We start from the raw sequence: 12100 nt of genomic DNA on the forward strand, positions 1-12100 counted from the left end.
GTGTGTCACTCCAATGTGCATCCAGACTGTTCCGCCACTGAGCATTCAGAGTGTCCTGGCAATGTGCATTCAGAGTGTCCCGCCAGTTTGCCTCCTGATCGTCCTACCACTGTGCATCCATAGTGTCCCGACACTGTGCATCCAGAGTGTCTTGCCACTGTGCATCCTACGTGTCACCCTACAATACATACTGAATTTCACTCCACTATGCATCCAGATTTTCCCTCCTCTTTGCATCCAGATTGTTCCACCAATGTGCATCCAGTGTGTCCCGACTCTATGCATCCAGAGTGTCTTGCCACTGTGCATCCAGTGTGTCCCCTACTGTACATCCAGAATTTCACGCCACTGTGCATCCAGAGTGTCCCTCCTCTTTGCATTCAGATTGCCCCTCTACTGTGCATCCAGAGTGTTCGCCCCACTTCGCATCCATAGTGTCCCTCCACTGTGCATTCAGTGTTCCCACTACTGTGCATCTAGAGTGCCCCATCACAGTGCATCCAGAGTGTCCCACCTCAGTGCATTCAGAGTGAACCACCACTGTGCATCCAGAGTGTCCACCACTGTTCATCCAGAGTGTCCCGCCATTGTGCATCAAGAGAGTCCCTCCACTTAGCATCCAGATTGCCCCTCCACCATGCATCCAGATTCTTCCTCCACTTTGCATCCAGAGTTTCCCCCCACTGTGCATCCACAGTGTCCTTCCACTGTGCATCCAAAGTTTCCCAACACCATGCATCCAGATTGTCTTGCTATTGTGCTTCCAGTGTGCCCCCCCACTGTACATCCAGAATTTCAAACCACTGTGCATCCAGAGTGTCTCTCCACTGTCCATCCAGTGTTCCCACCACTGTGCATCCAGAGTCTCCACCCACTGTGTTTCCAGTGTGTCACTCTAATGTGCATCCAGACTGTTCCGCCACTGAGCATTCAGAGTTTCCTTGCAATGTGCATTCAGAGTGTCCCACCACTGTGCCTCCAGAGTGTCCTACCACTGTGCATCCAGAGTGTCCCGACACTTTGCGTCCAGAGTGTCTTTCCATTGTGCTTCCAGCGTGTACCCCTACAATACATACTGAATTTCACTCCACTGTGCATCCAGAGTTTCCCTCCTCTTTGCATCCAGATTGTTCCACCAATGTGCATCCAGCATGGTCCGACTCTGTGCATCCAGAGTGTCTTGCCACTGTGCATCCAGTGTGTCCCCCTACTGTACATCCAAAATTTCACACCACTGTGCATCCAGAGTGTCCCTCCTCTTTGCATCCAGATTGCCCCTCCATTGTGCATCCAGAGTGTTCCCCCCAATTTGCATTAATAGTGTCCCTCCAAAGTGCATCCAGATTTCCCACCACTTTGCTTCCAGAGTGTCTCACCACAGTGCAAACAGAGTGACCCACAACTGTGCATCGAGCGTGTCCACCACTGTGCATCCAGCATGTCCCACCATTGTGCATCCAGCGTGTCCCACCACTGTGCATCAAGAGAGTCCCTCCAATTTGCATCCATATTGCCCCTCCACCGTGCATCCAGATTCTCCCTCCACTTTGCATCCAGAGATTCCCCCCACTGTGCATCCACATTGTCCCTCCACTGTGCATCCAGAGTGTAGTGACACTGTGCATCCAGAGTGTCTCTCCAATGAGCATCAAGAGTGTTCCTCCACTGTGCATTCAGAGTGTCCTTGCAATGTGCATTCAGAATGTCCCACTACTTTGCATCCAGAATGTCTTGCCAATGTGCATCCAGTGTGTCACCCCACTGAACATCCAGAATTTCACACCACTGTGCATCCAGAGTGTCCCTCCTCTTTGCAACCAGATAGCCCCTCCACGGTGCATCCCGAGTGTTCCACCAACTTTGCATCCATAGTGTCCCCCCACTGTGCATCCAGAGTGTTCTCCCCACTTTGCATCTATAGTGTCCCTCCACTGCGCATCCAGAATCTCCCCCCACTGTGCACCCAGAATGTCCCTCCAATGTGCATCCAGAGTGTTCCGCCACTGTGTATCCAGAGGTTCCGGCGACTGTGCATCCAGCATGTCCCGCCACTGTGCATCAAGAGAGTCCCTCCACTTTGCATCCAGATTGCCCCTCCACCGTGCATCTAGATTTCTCCTCCACTTTGCATCCAGAGTGTCCCCGCACTCTGCATCCACAGTGTCCCTCCACTGGGCATCCAGAGTTCCGACCACTGTGCATCCAGAGTGTCCCTCCTCTTTGCATCCAGATTGCCCCTCCATTGTGCATCCAGAGTGTTCCCCCCAATTTGCATTAATATTGTCCCTCCAAAGTGCATCCAGATTTCCCACCACTTTGCTTCCAGAGTGTCCCACCACGGTGCATCCAGAGTGACCCACAACTGTGCATCGAGCGTGTCCACCACTGTGCATCCAGCGTGTCCCACCACTGTGCATCCAACGTGTCCCACCACTGTGCATCAAGAGAGTCCCTCCACTTTGCATCCATATTGCCTGTCCACCGTGCATCCAGAATCTCCCTCCACTTTGCATCCAGAGATTCCCCCCACTGTGCATCCACAGTGTCCCTCCACTGTGCATCCAGAGTGTACCGACACTGTGCATCCAGAGTGTCTTGCCACTGTGCATCCAGAGTGTCTCTCCAATGAGCATCCAGAGTGTTCCTCCACTGTGCATTCAGAGTGTCCTTTGCAATGTGCATTCAGAGGGTCCCGCCACTTTGCATCCAGAGTTTTCCACCAATGTGCATTCAGAGTGTCCCGACATTGTGCATCCAGAGTGTCTTGCCACTGTGCATCCAGTGTGTCACCCCACTGTACATCCAGAATTTCACACCACTGTGCATCCAGAGTGTCCCTCCGCATTGCATCCAGATTGCCCTGCCACAGTGCATCCAGAGTGTTCCCCCCCACTTTGCATCCATAGTGTCCCTCCACTGTGCATCCAGAGTTCTCACCACTGTGCATCCAGAGTGTCCCACCACGTTGCATCCAGGGTGACCCACCACTGTGCATCGTGAGTGTCCACCAATGTGCATCCAGAGTGTCCCGCCACTGTGCAACCAGCGTGCCCTGCCACTGTGCATCAAGAGAGTCCCTCCACTTTGCCTCCAGAATGCCCCTGCACCATGCATCCAGATTCTCCCTCCATGATGCATCCAGAGTTTCCCCCCATTGTGCATCCAGAGTGTCCCACCACTGTGCATCCAGATTCTCCCCCCACTGTTCACCCAGAATGTCCCTCTAATGTGCTTCCAGAGTGTTCCAACACTGTGCATCCAGAGGGTGCGGCGACTGTGCATACAGCGTGTCCCAGCACTGTGCATCAAGAGAGACCCTCCACTTTGCATCCAGTTTGCCCCTCCACCGTGCACCCAGATTCTCCCTCCACTTTGCATCCAGAGTGTCCCCGCACTCTGCATCCACAGTGCCCCTCCACTGTCCATCCAGAGTTCCCACCACTGTGCATCCAGAGTCTCCACCCACTGTGTTTCCAGTGTGTCACTCTAATGTGCATCCAGACTGTTCCGCCACTGAGCATTCAGAGTGTCCTGCCAGTTTGCCTCCAGAGAGTGCTGCCACTTTGCATCCAGAGTGTCCCGACACTGTGCGTCCAGACTGCCTTTCCACTGTACATCCAGCATGACACCCTACGGTACATACTGAATTTCATTGCACCGTGCATCCAGTTTCTCCCTCCTCTTTGCATCCAGATTGTTCCACCAATGTGCATCCAGCGTGTCCTGACTCTGTGCATCCAGAGTGTCTTGCCACTGTGCATCCAGTGTGTCCCCCTACTGCACATCCAGAATTTCACGCAACTCTGAATCCAGAGTGTCCCTCCTCTTTGCATCCAGATTGCCCCTCCACTGTGCATCCAGAGTGTTCCCCCCACTTGGCATCCATAGTGTCCCTCCACTGTGCATCCAGTGTGTCCCACCTCAGTGCATCCCGAGTGACCCACCACTGTGCATCCAGAGAGTCCACCACTGTGCATCCAGAGTGTCCCGCCACTGTGCATCCAGTGTGTCCCGCCATTGTGCATCCATAGAGTCCCTCCCCTTAGCATCCAGATTGCCCCTCCACCGTGTATCCAGATTCTCCCTCCACTTTGCATCCAGAGTTTCCCCCCACTGTGCATCCACAGTGTCCTTCCACTGTGCACCCAGAGTGTCCCAAAACCGTGCATCCAGAGTATCTTGCCACTGTGCTTCCAGTGTGCCCCCCCACCTGTACATCCAGAATATCAAACCACTGTGCATCCAGAGTGCCTCTCCAATGTGCATCCAGAGTGTTCCTCCACTGTGCATTCAGAGTGTCCTCGCAATGTGCATTCAGAATGTCCCACCACAGTGCATCCAGCATGTCCCACCACTGTGCATCAAGAGAGTCCCTACACTTAGCATCCAGATTGCCCCTTCACCATGCATCCAGATTCTCCCTCCAATTAGCATCCAGAGATTCCCCCCACTGTGCATCCACAGTGTCCCTCCACTGTACATCCAGAATCTCCCTTCACTTTGCATCCAGAGTGTCCCCGCACTCTGCATCCACAGTATCCCTCCAATTTCCATCCAGAATTCCCGCCACTCTGCATCCAGAGTCTCACCCCACTTTGTTCCCAGTGTGTCACTCCAATGTGCATCCAGACTGTTCCGCAACTGAGCATTCAGAGTGTCCTGGCAATGTGCATTCAGAGTGTCTCACCACGGTGCATCCAGAGTGACCCACCACTGTGCATCGAGAGTGTCCACCACTATGCATCCAGCGTGTCCCACCATTGTGCATCCAGGGTGTCCCACCACTGTGCATCAAGAGAGTCCCTCCACCTTGCATCCAGATTTCCCCTTAACCTTGCATCCAGATTCTCCCTCCAATTTGCATCCAGAGATTCCCCCCACTTTGCATCCACAGTGTCCCTCCACTGTGCATCCAGAGTGTACCGACACTGTGCATCCAGAGTGTCTTGCCACTGTGCATCCAGAGTGTCTCTACAATGTGCATCCAGAGTGTTCCTCCACTGTGCATTCAGAGTGTCCTTGCAATGTGCATTCAGAGTGTCACGCCACTTTGTATCCAGAGTTTTCCACCAATGTGCATCCAGAGTGTCCCAACATTGTGCATCCAGAGTGTCTTGCCAATGTGCATCCAGTGTGTCACCCCACTGTACATCCAGAATTTCACACCACTGTGCATCCAGAGTGTCCCTCCACTTTGCATCCAGATTGCCCCACCATGGTGCATCCAGAGTGTTCCCCCCACTTTGCATACATAGTGTCCCTCCACTGTGCATCCAGAGTTCTCACCACTGTGCATCCATAGTGTCCCACCATGTTGCATCCAGGGTGACCCACCACTGTGCATCGAGTGTCTCCACCAATGTGCATCCGGAGTGTTCTGCCACTGTACAACCAGCAGGCCCTGCCACTGTGCATCAAGAGAGTCCCTCCACTTTGCATCCAGAATGACCCTGCAACATGCATCCAGATTCTCCCTCCACTTTGCATCCAGAGTTTCCCCCCACTGTGCATCCAGAGTGTCCCACCACTGTGCATCCAGAGTTTCCCCCCAATGTGCAACCAGAATGTCCCTCCAATGTGCTTCCAGAGTGTTCCACCACTGTGCATCCAGAGGGTCCGGCGACTGTGCATACAGCGTGTCCCAGCACTGTGCATCAAGAGAGACCCTCCACTTTGCATCCTGTTTGCCCCTCCTCCGTGCATCCAGATTCTCCCTCCACTTTGCATCCAGAGTGTCCCCGCACTCTGCATCCACCGTGTCCCTCCACTGTCCATCCAGAATTCCCGCCACTCTGCATCCAGAGTCTCACCCCACAGTGTTCCCAGTGTGTCACTCCAATGTGCATCCATACTGTTCCACAAGTGTGCATTCAGAGTGTCCTGGCAATGTGCATTCAGAGTGTCCCGCCACGGTGCCTCCAGAGTGTCCTGCCACTGTGCATCCAGAGTGTCCCGACACTGTGCATCCAGAGTGTCTTGCCAAAGTGCATCCAGCGTGTCACCCTACGGTACATCCTGAATTTCACTCCACTGTGCATCCAGAGTTTCCCTCCTCTTTGCATCCAGATTGTTCCACCAATGTGCATCCAGAGTGTCCAGACTCTGTGCATCCAGAGTGTCTTGACACTGTGCATCCAGTGTGTCCCCACACTGTACATCCAGAATTTCACTCCTCTGTGTATCCAGAGTGTCCCTCCTCTTTGCATCCAGATTGCTCCTCCATTGTGCATCCAGATTGTTCCCCCCACTTGACATCCATAGTGTCCCTCCACTGTGCATCCAGATTTCCCACCACTGTGCATCCAGGGTGGCCCACAAAGGTGCATCCAGAGTGACCCACCACTGTGCATGGAGAGCGTCCACCACTGTGCATCCAGCGTGTCCCACCACTGTGCATCCAACGTGTCCCACCACCGTGCATCAAGAGTCCCTCCACTTTGCATCCATATTGCCCCTCCACCGTGCATCCAGATTCTCCCTCCAATTTGCATCCAGAGATTCTCCCCACTGTGCATCCACAGTGTCCCTCCACTGTGCATCCAGAGTGTCTTGCCACTGTGCCTCCAGAGTGTCTCTCCAATGAGCATCCAGAGTGTTCCAAGACTGTGCATTCAGAGAGTCCTTTGCAATGTGCATTCAGAGTGTCCCGCCACTTTGCATCCAGAGTTTTCCACCAATGTGCATCCAGAGTGTCCCGACATTGTGCATCCAGAGTGTCTTGCCACTGTGCATCCAGTGTGTCACCCCACTGTACATCCAGAATTTCACACCACTGTGCATCCAGAGTGTCCCTCCACATTGCATCCAGAGTGTCCCGCCACTGTGCAACCAGCGTGCCCTGCCACTGTGCATCAAGAGAGACCCTCCACTTTGCCTCCAGAATGCCCCTGCACCATGCATCCAGATTCTCCCTCCATGATGCATCCAGAGTTTCCCCCCATTGTGCATCCAGAGTGTCCCACCACTGTGCATCCAGATTCTCCCCCCACTGTTCACCCAGAATGTCCCTCTAATGTGCTTCCAGAGTGTTCCAACACTGTGCATCCAGAGGGTCCGGCGACTGTGCATACATCGTGTCCCAGCACTGTGCATCAAGAGAGACCCTCCACTTTGCATCCAGTTTGCCCCTCCACCGTGCACCCAGATTCTCCCTCCACTTTGCATCCAGAGTGTCCCCGCACTCTGCATCCACAGTGCCCCTCCACTGTCCATCCAGAGTTCCCACCACTGTGCATCCAGAGTCTCCACCCACTGTGTTTCCAGTGTGTCACTCCAATGTGCATCCAGACTGTTCCGCCACTGAGCATTCAGAGTGTCCTGCCAGTTTGCCTCCAGAGAGTGCTGCCACTTTGCATCCATAGTGTCCCGACACTGTGCGTCCAGACGGCCTTTCCACTGTACATCCAGCGTGACACCCTACGGTACATACTGAATTTCATTGCACTGTGCATCCAGTTTCTCCCTCCTCTTTGCATCCAGATTGTTCCACCAATGTGCATCCAGCGTGTCCTGACTCTGTGCATCCAGAGTGTCTTGCCACTGTGCATCCAGTGTGTCCCCCTACTGCACATCCAGAATTTCACGCCACTCTGAATCCAGAGTGTCCCTCCTCTTTGCATCCAGATTGCCCCTCCACTGTGCATCCAGAGTGTTCCCCCCACTTGGCATCCATAGTGTCCCTCCACTGTGCATCCAGTGTGTCCCACCTCAGTGCATCCAGAGTGACCCAACACTGTGCATCCAGAGTGTCCACCACTGTGCATCCAGAGTTTCCCGCCACTGTGCATCCAGTGTGTCCCGCCATTGTGCATCCATAGAGTCCCTCCCCTTAGCATCCAGATTGCCCCTCCACCGTGTATCCAGATCCTCCCTCCACTTTGCATCCAGAGTTTCCCCCCACTGTGCATCCACAGTGTCCTTCCACTGTGCATCCAGAGTGTCCCAAAACCGTGCATCCAGAGTGTCTTGCCACTGTGCTTCCAGTGTGCCCCCCACCTGTACATCCAGAATATCAAACCACTGTGCATCCAGAGTGCCTCTCCAATGTGCATCCAGAGTGTTCCTCCACTGTTCATTCAGAGTGTCCTCGCAATGTGCATTCAGAATGTCCCACCACAGTGCATCCAGCATGTCCCACCACTGTGCATCAAGAGAGTCCTTCCACTTTGTATCCAGATTGCCCCTCCAACGTGCATCCAGATTCTCCCACCAATTTGCATCCAGAGATTCCCCCCACTGTGCATCCACAGTGTCCCTCCACTGTGCGTCCAGAGTGTTCCTCCACTGTGCATTCAGAGTGTCCTTGCAATGTGCTTTCAGATTGTCCCGCCACTTGCATCCAGACTTTTCTACCAATGTGCGTCCAGTGTGTCTCGACACTCTGCATCCAGAGTTTCTTGCCACTGTGCATCCAGTGTGTCACCCCACTGTACATCCAGAATTTCACATCACTGTGCATCCAGAGTGTCCCTCCTCTTTGCAACCAGATTGCCCCTCCACTGTGCATCCCGAGTGTTCCCCCAACTTTCCATCCATAGTGTCCCCCCACTGTGCATTCAGAGTTCTCACCACTGTGCATCTAGAGTGTCCCACAACGGTGCATCCATGGTGACCCACCACTGTGCATCCAGCTTGTCCCACCACTGTGCATCCAGCTTGCCCCGTCACTGTGCATCCAGATTCTCCCTCCACTTTGCATCCAGAGTTTCCCCCCACTGTGCATCCAGAGTGTCCCTCCACTGTGCATCCAGCATCTCACCCCACTGTGCACCCAAAATGTCCCTCCAATGTGCTTCCAGAGTGTTCCACCACTGTGCATCCAGAGGGACCGGCTACTGTGCATCCAGTGTTTCCCGGCACTTTGCATCAAGAGAGTCCCTCCACTTTGCATCCAGCTTGCCCCTCCACATTGCATCCAGATCCTCCCTTCACTTTGCATCCAGAGCTTCCCTGCACTCTGCATCCACAGTGTCCCTCCAATTTCCATCCAGAATTCCCGCCACTCTGCATCCAGAGTCTCACCCCACAGTGTTCCCAATGTGTCACTCCAATGTGCATCCAGACTGTTCCGCAAGTGCGCATTCAGAGCGTCCTGGCAATGAGCATTCAGAGTGTCCCGCCACTGTGCCTCCAGAGTGTCCTGCCACTGTGCATCCAGAGTGTCCCGACACTGTGCATCCAGAGTGTCTTGCCAAAGTGCATCCAGCGTGTCACCCTACGGTACATCCTGAATTTCACTTCACTGTGCATCCAGAGTTTCCATCCTCTTTGCATCCAGATTGTTCCACCAATGTGCATCCAGAGTGTCCCGACTCTGTGTATCCAGAGTGTCTCTCCTCTTTGCATCCAGGTTGCTCCTCCATTGTGCATCCAGATTGTTCCCCCCACTTGACATCCATAGTGTCCCTCCAAAGTGCATCCAGAGTTCCCACCACTGTGCATCCAGGGTGGCCCACAAAGGTGCATCCAGAGTGACCCACCACTGTGCATGGAGAGTGTCCACCACTGTGCATCCAGCGTGACCCACCACTGCGCATCCAGCATGTCCCACCACTGTGTATCAAGAGAGCCCCTCCACTTTGCATCCAGATTGCCCCTCCGCTGTGCATCCAGATTCTCCCTCCACTTTGCATCCAGAGATTGCCCCCACTGTGCATCCACAGTGTCCCTCCACTGTGCATCCAGAGTGTACCGACACTGTGCATCCATCGTGTCTTGCCACTGTGCATCCAGAGTGTCTCTCCAAGGTGCATCCAGAGTCTTCCTCCACTGTGCATTCAGAGTGTCCTTACAATGTTCATTCAGAGTGTCCCACCACTTTGCATCCAGAGTTTTCCACCAATATGCATCTAGAGTGTCCCGACACTGTGCATCCAGAGTGTCCCTCCACTGTGCATCTAGTGTGTCACCCCACTGTACATCCAGAATTTCCCTCCACTGTGCATCCATAGTTTCTCTCCTCTTTGCATTCAGATTGCCCCTCCACTGTGCATCCAGAGTGTCCTCCACTGTGCATCCAGAGTGTCCCACCACTGTGCATCCAGTGTGTCGTGCCACTGTGCATCAAGATAGTCCCTCCACTTAGCATTAAGTTTGCCCCTCCACCGTGCATCCAGATTCTCTCTTCACTTTTCATCCAGAGTGTCCCCGAACTCTGCATCCACAGTGTCCCTCCAATGTCCATCCAGAGTTCCCACCACTGTGCATCCAGAGTCTCACCCCACTGTGTTCCCAGTGTGTCACTCCAGTGTGCATCCAGACTGTTCCGCCACTGAGCATTCAGAGTGTCCTGGCAATGTGCATTAAGAGTGTCCTGCCACGGTGCCTCCAGAGTGTCCTTCCGATGTGCATCCAGAGTGTCCCGACACCGTGCATCCAGAGTGTCCTGACACTGTGCATCCACAATGTCCCAACACTGTGCATCCAGAGTGTCTTGCCACTTCGCATCCAGCGTGTCACCCTACGGTACATCCTGAATTTCACTCCACTGTGCATCCAGGGTGTCCCTCCGCTTTGCATCCAGATTGCCCCTCCACTGTGCATCCAGAGTGTTGCCCCCACTTTGCATCCATAGTGTCCCTCCACAGCACATCCAGAGATCCCACCACTGTGCATCCAGAGTGTCCCAACACAGTGCATCCAGAGTGTCCTCCACTGTGCATCCAGAGTGTGCCGCCACTGTGCATCCAGTGTGTCGCGCCACTGTGCATTAAGAGAGTCCCTCCACTTAGCATCCAGATTGCCCCTCCACCATGCATCCAGATTCTCCCTCCACTTTGCAGCCAGAGCTTCCCCCCACTATGCATCCACTGTGTCCCGACACTGTGCATCCAGAGTGTCTTGCCACTGTGCTTCCCGTGTGTCACACCACTGTACATCCAGAATTTCACACCACTGTGCATCCAGAGTGTCCCTCCTCTTTGCATCCAGATTGCCCCTCCATTGTGCATCCTGAGTGTTCCCCCCACTTTGCATCCATAGTGTCCCTCCACTGTGCATCCAGAGATCCTACCACTGTGCATCCAAGGTGTCCCACCACGGTGCATCCAGAGTGACCCACCACTGTGCATCGAGAGTGTCCACCACTGTGCATCCAGTGTGTCCCACCATTGTGCATCCAGCGTGTCCCACCACTGTGCATCAAGAGAGTCCCTCCACTTTGTACCCAGATTGCCCCTCCACCGTGCATCCAGATTCTCCCTCCACTTTGCATCCAGAGATCCCCCCCCCACTGTGCATCCACAGTGTCCCTCCACTGTGCATCCAGAGTGTACCGACATTGTGCATCCAGAGTGTCTTGCCACTGTGCATCCAGAGTGTCTCTACAATGTGCATCCAGAGTGTTCCTCCACTGTGCATTCAGAGTGTCCTTGCAATGTGCCACCACTTTGCATCCAGAGTTTTCCACCAATCTGCATCCTGAGTGTTCCAACATTGTGCATCCAGAGTGTGCCGCCACTGTGCATCCAGTGTGTCGCGACACTGTGCATCAAGAGAGTCCCTCCACTGTGCATCCAGATTCTCCCTCCACTTTGCAGCCAGAGTTTCCCCCCACTATGCATCCACAGTGTCCCGACACTGTGTTTCCAGAGTGTCTTGCCACTGTGCTTCCAGTGTGTCACACCACTGTACATCCAGAATTTCACACAACTGTGCATCCAGTGTTTCCCTCCTCTTTGCATCCAGATTTCCCCTGCACTGTGCATCCAGAGTGTTCCCCCCACTTTGCATCCATAGTGTCCGTCCACTGTGCATCCAGAGTTCTCACCACTGAGCACCCAGTGTGTCCCACCACATTGCATCCAGGGTGACCCACCACTGTGCATCCAGCGTGTCCTGCCACTGTGCATCAAGAGAGTCCCTCCACTTTGCATCTAGAATGCCCCTGCACCATGCATCCAGGTTCTCCCGTCAATTTGCATACAGAGTTTCCCCCCACTGTGCATCCAGAGTGTCACTCTACTGTGCATCCAGAGTCTCCCCACACTGTGCACCCAGAATGTCCATCCAATGTGCTTCCAGAGTGTTCAGCCACTGTACATCTAGCGTGTCCCGGCACTGTGCATCAAGAGATTCCCTCTAATTTGCATCCAGTTTGCCC

This window comes from Carcharodon carcharias, chromosome 15 (genome assembly GCF_017639515.1).
Source record: "Carcharodon carcharias isolate sCarCar2 chromosome 15, sCarCar2.pri, whole genome shotgun sequence".
Classification (NCBI taxonomy): domain Eukaryota; kingdom Metazoa; phylum Chordata; class Chondrichthyes; order Lamniformes; family Lamnidae; genus Carcharodon; species Carcharodon carcharias.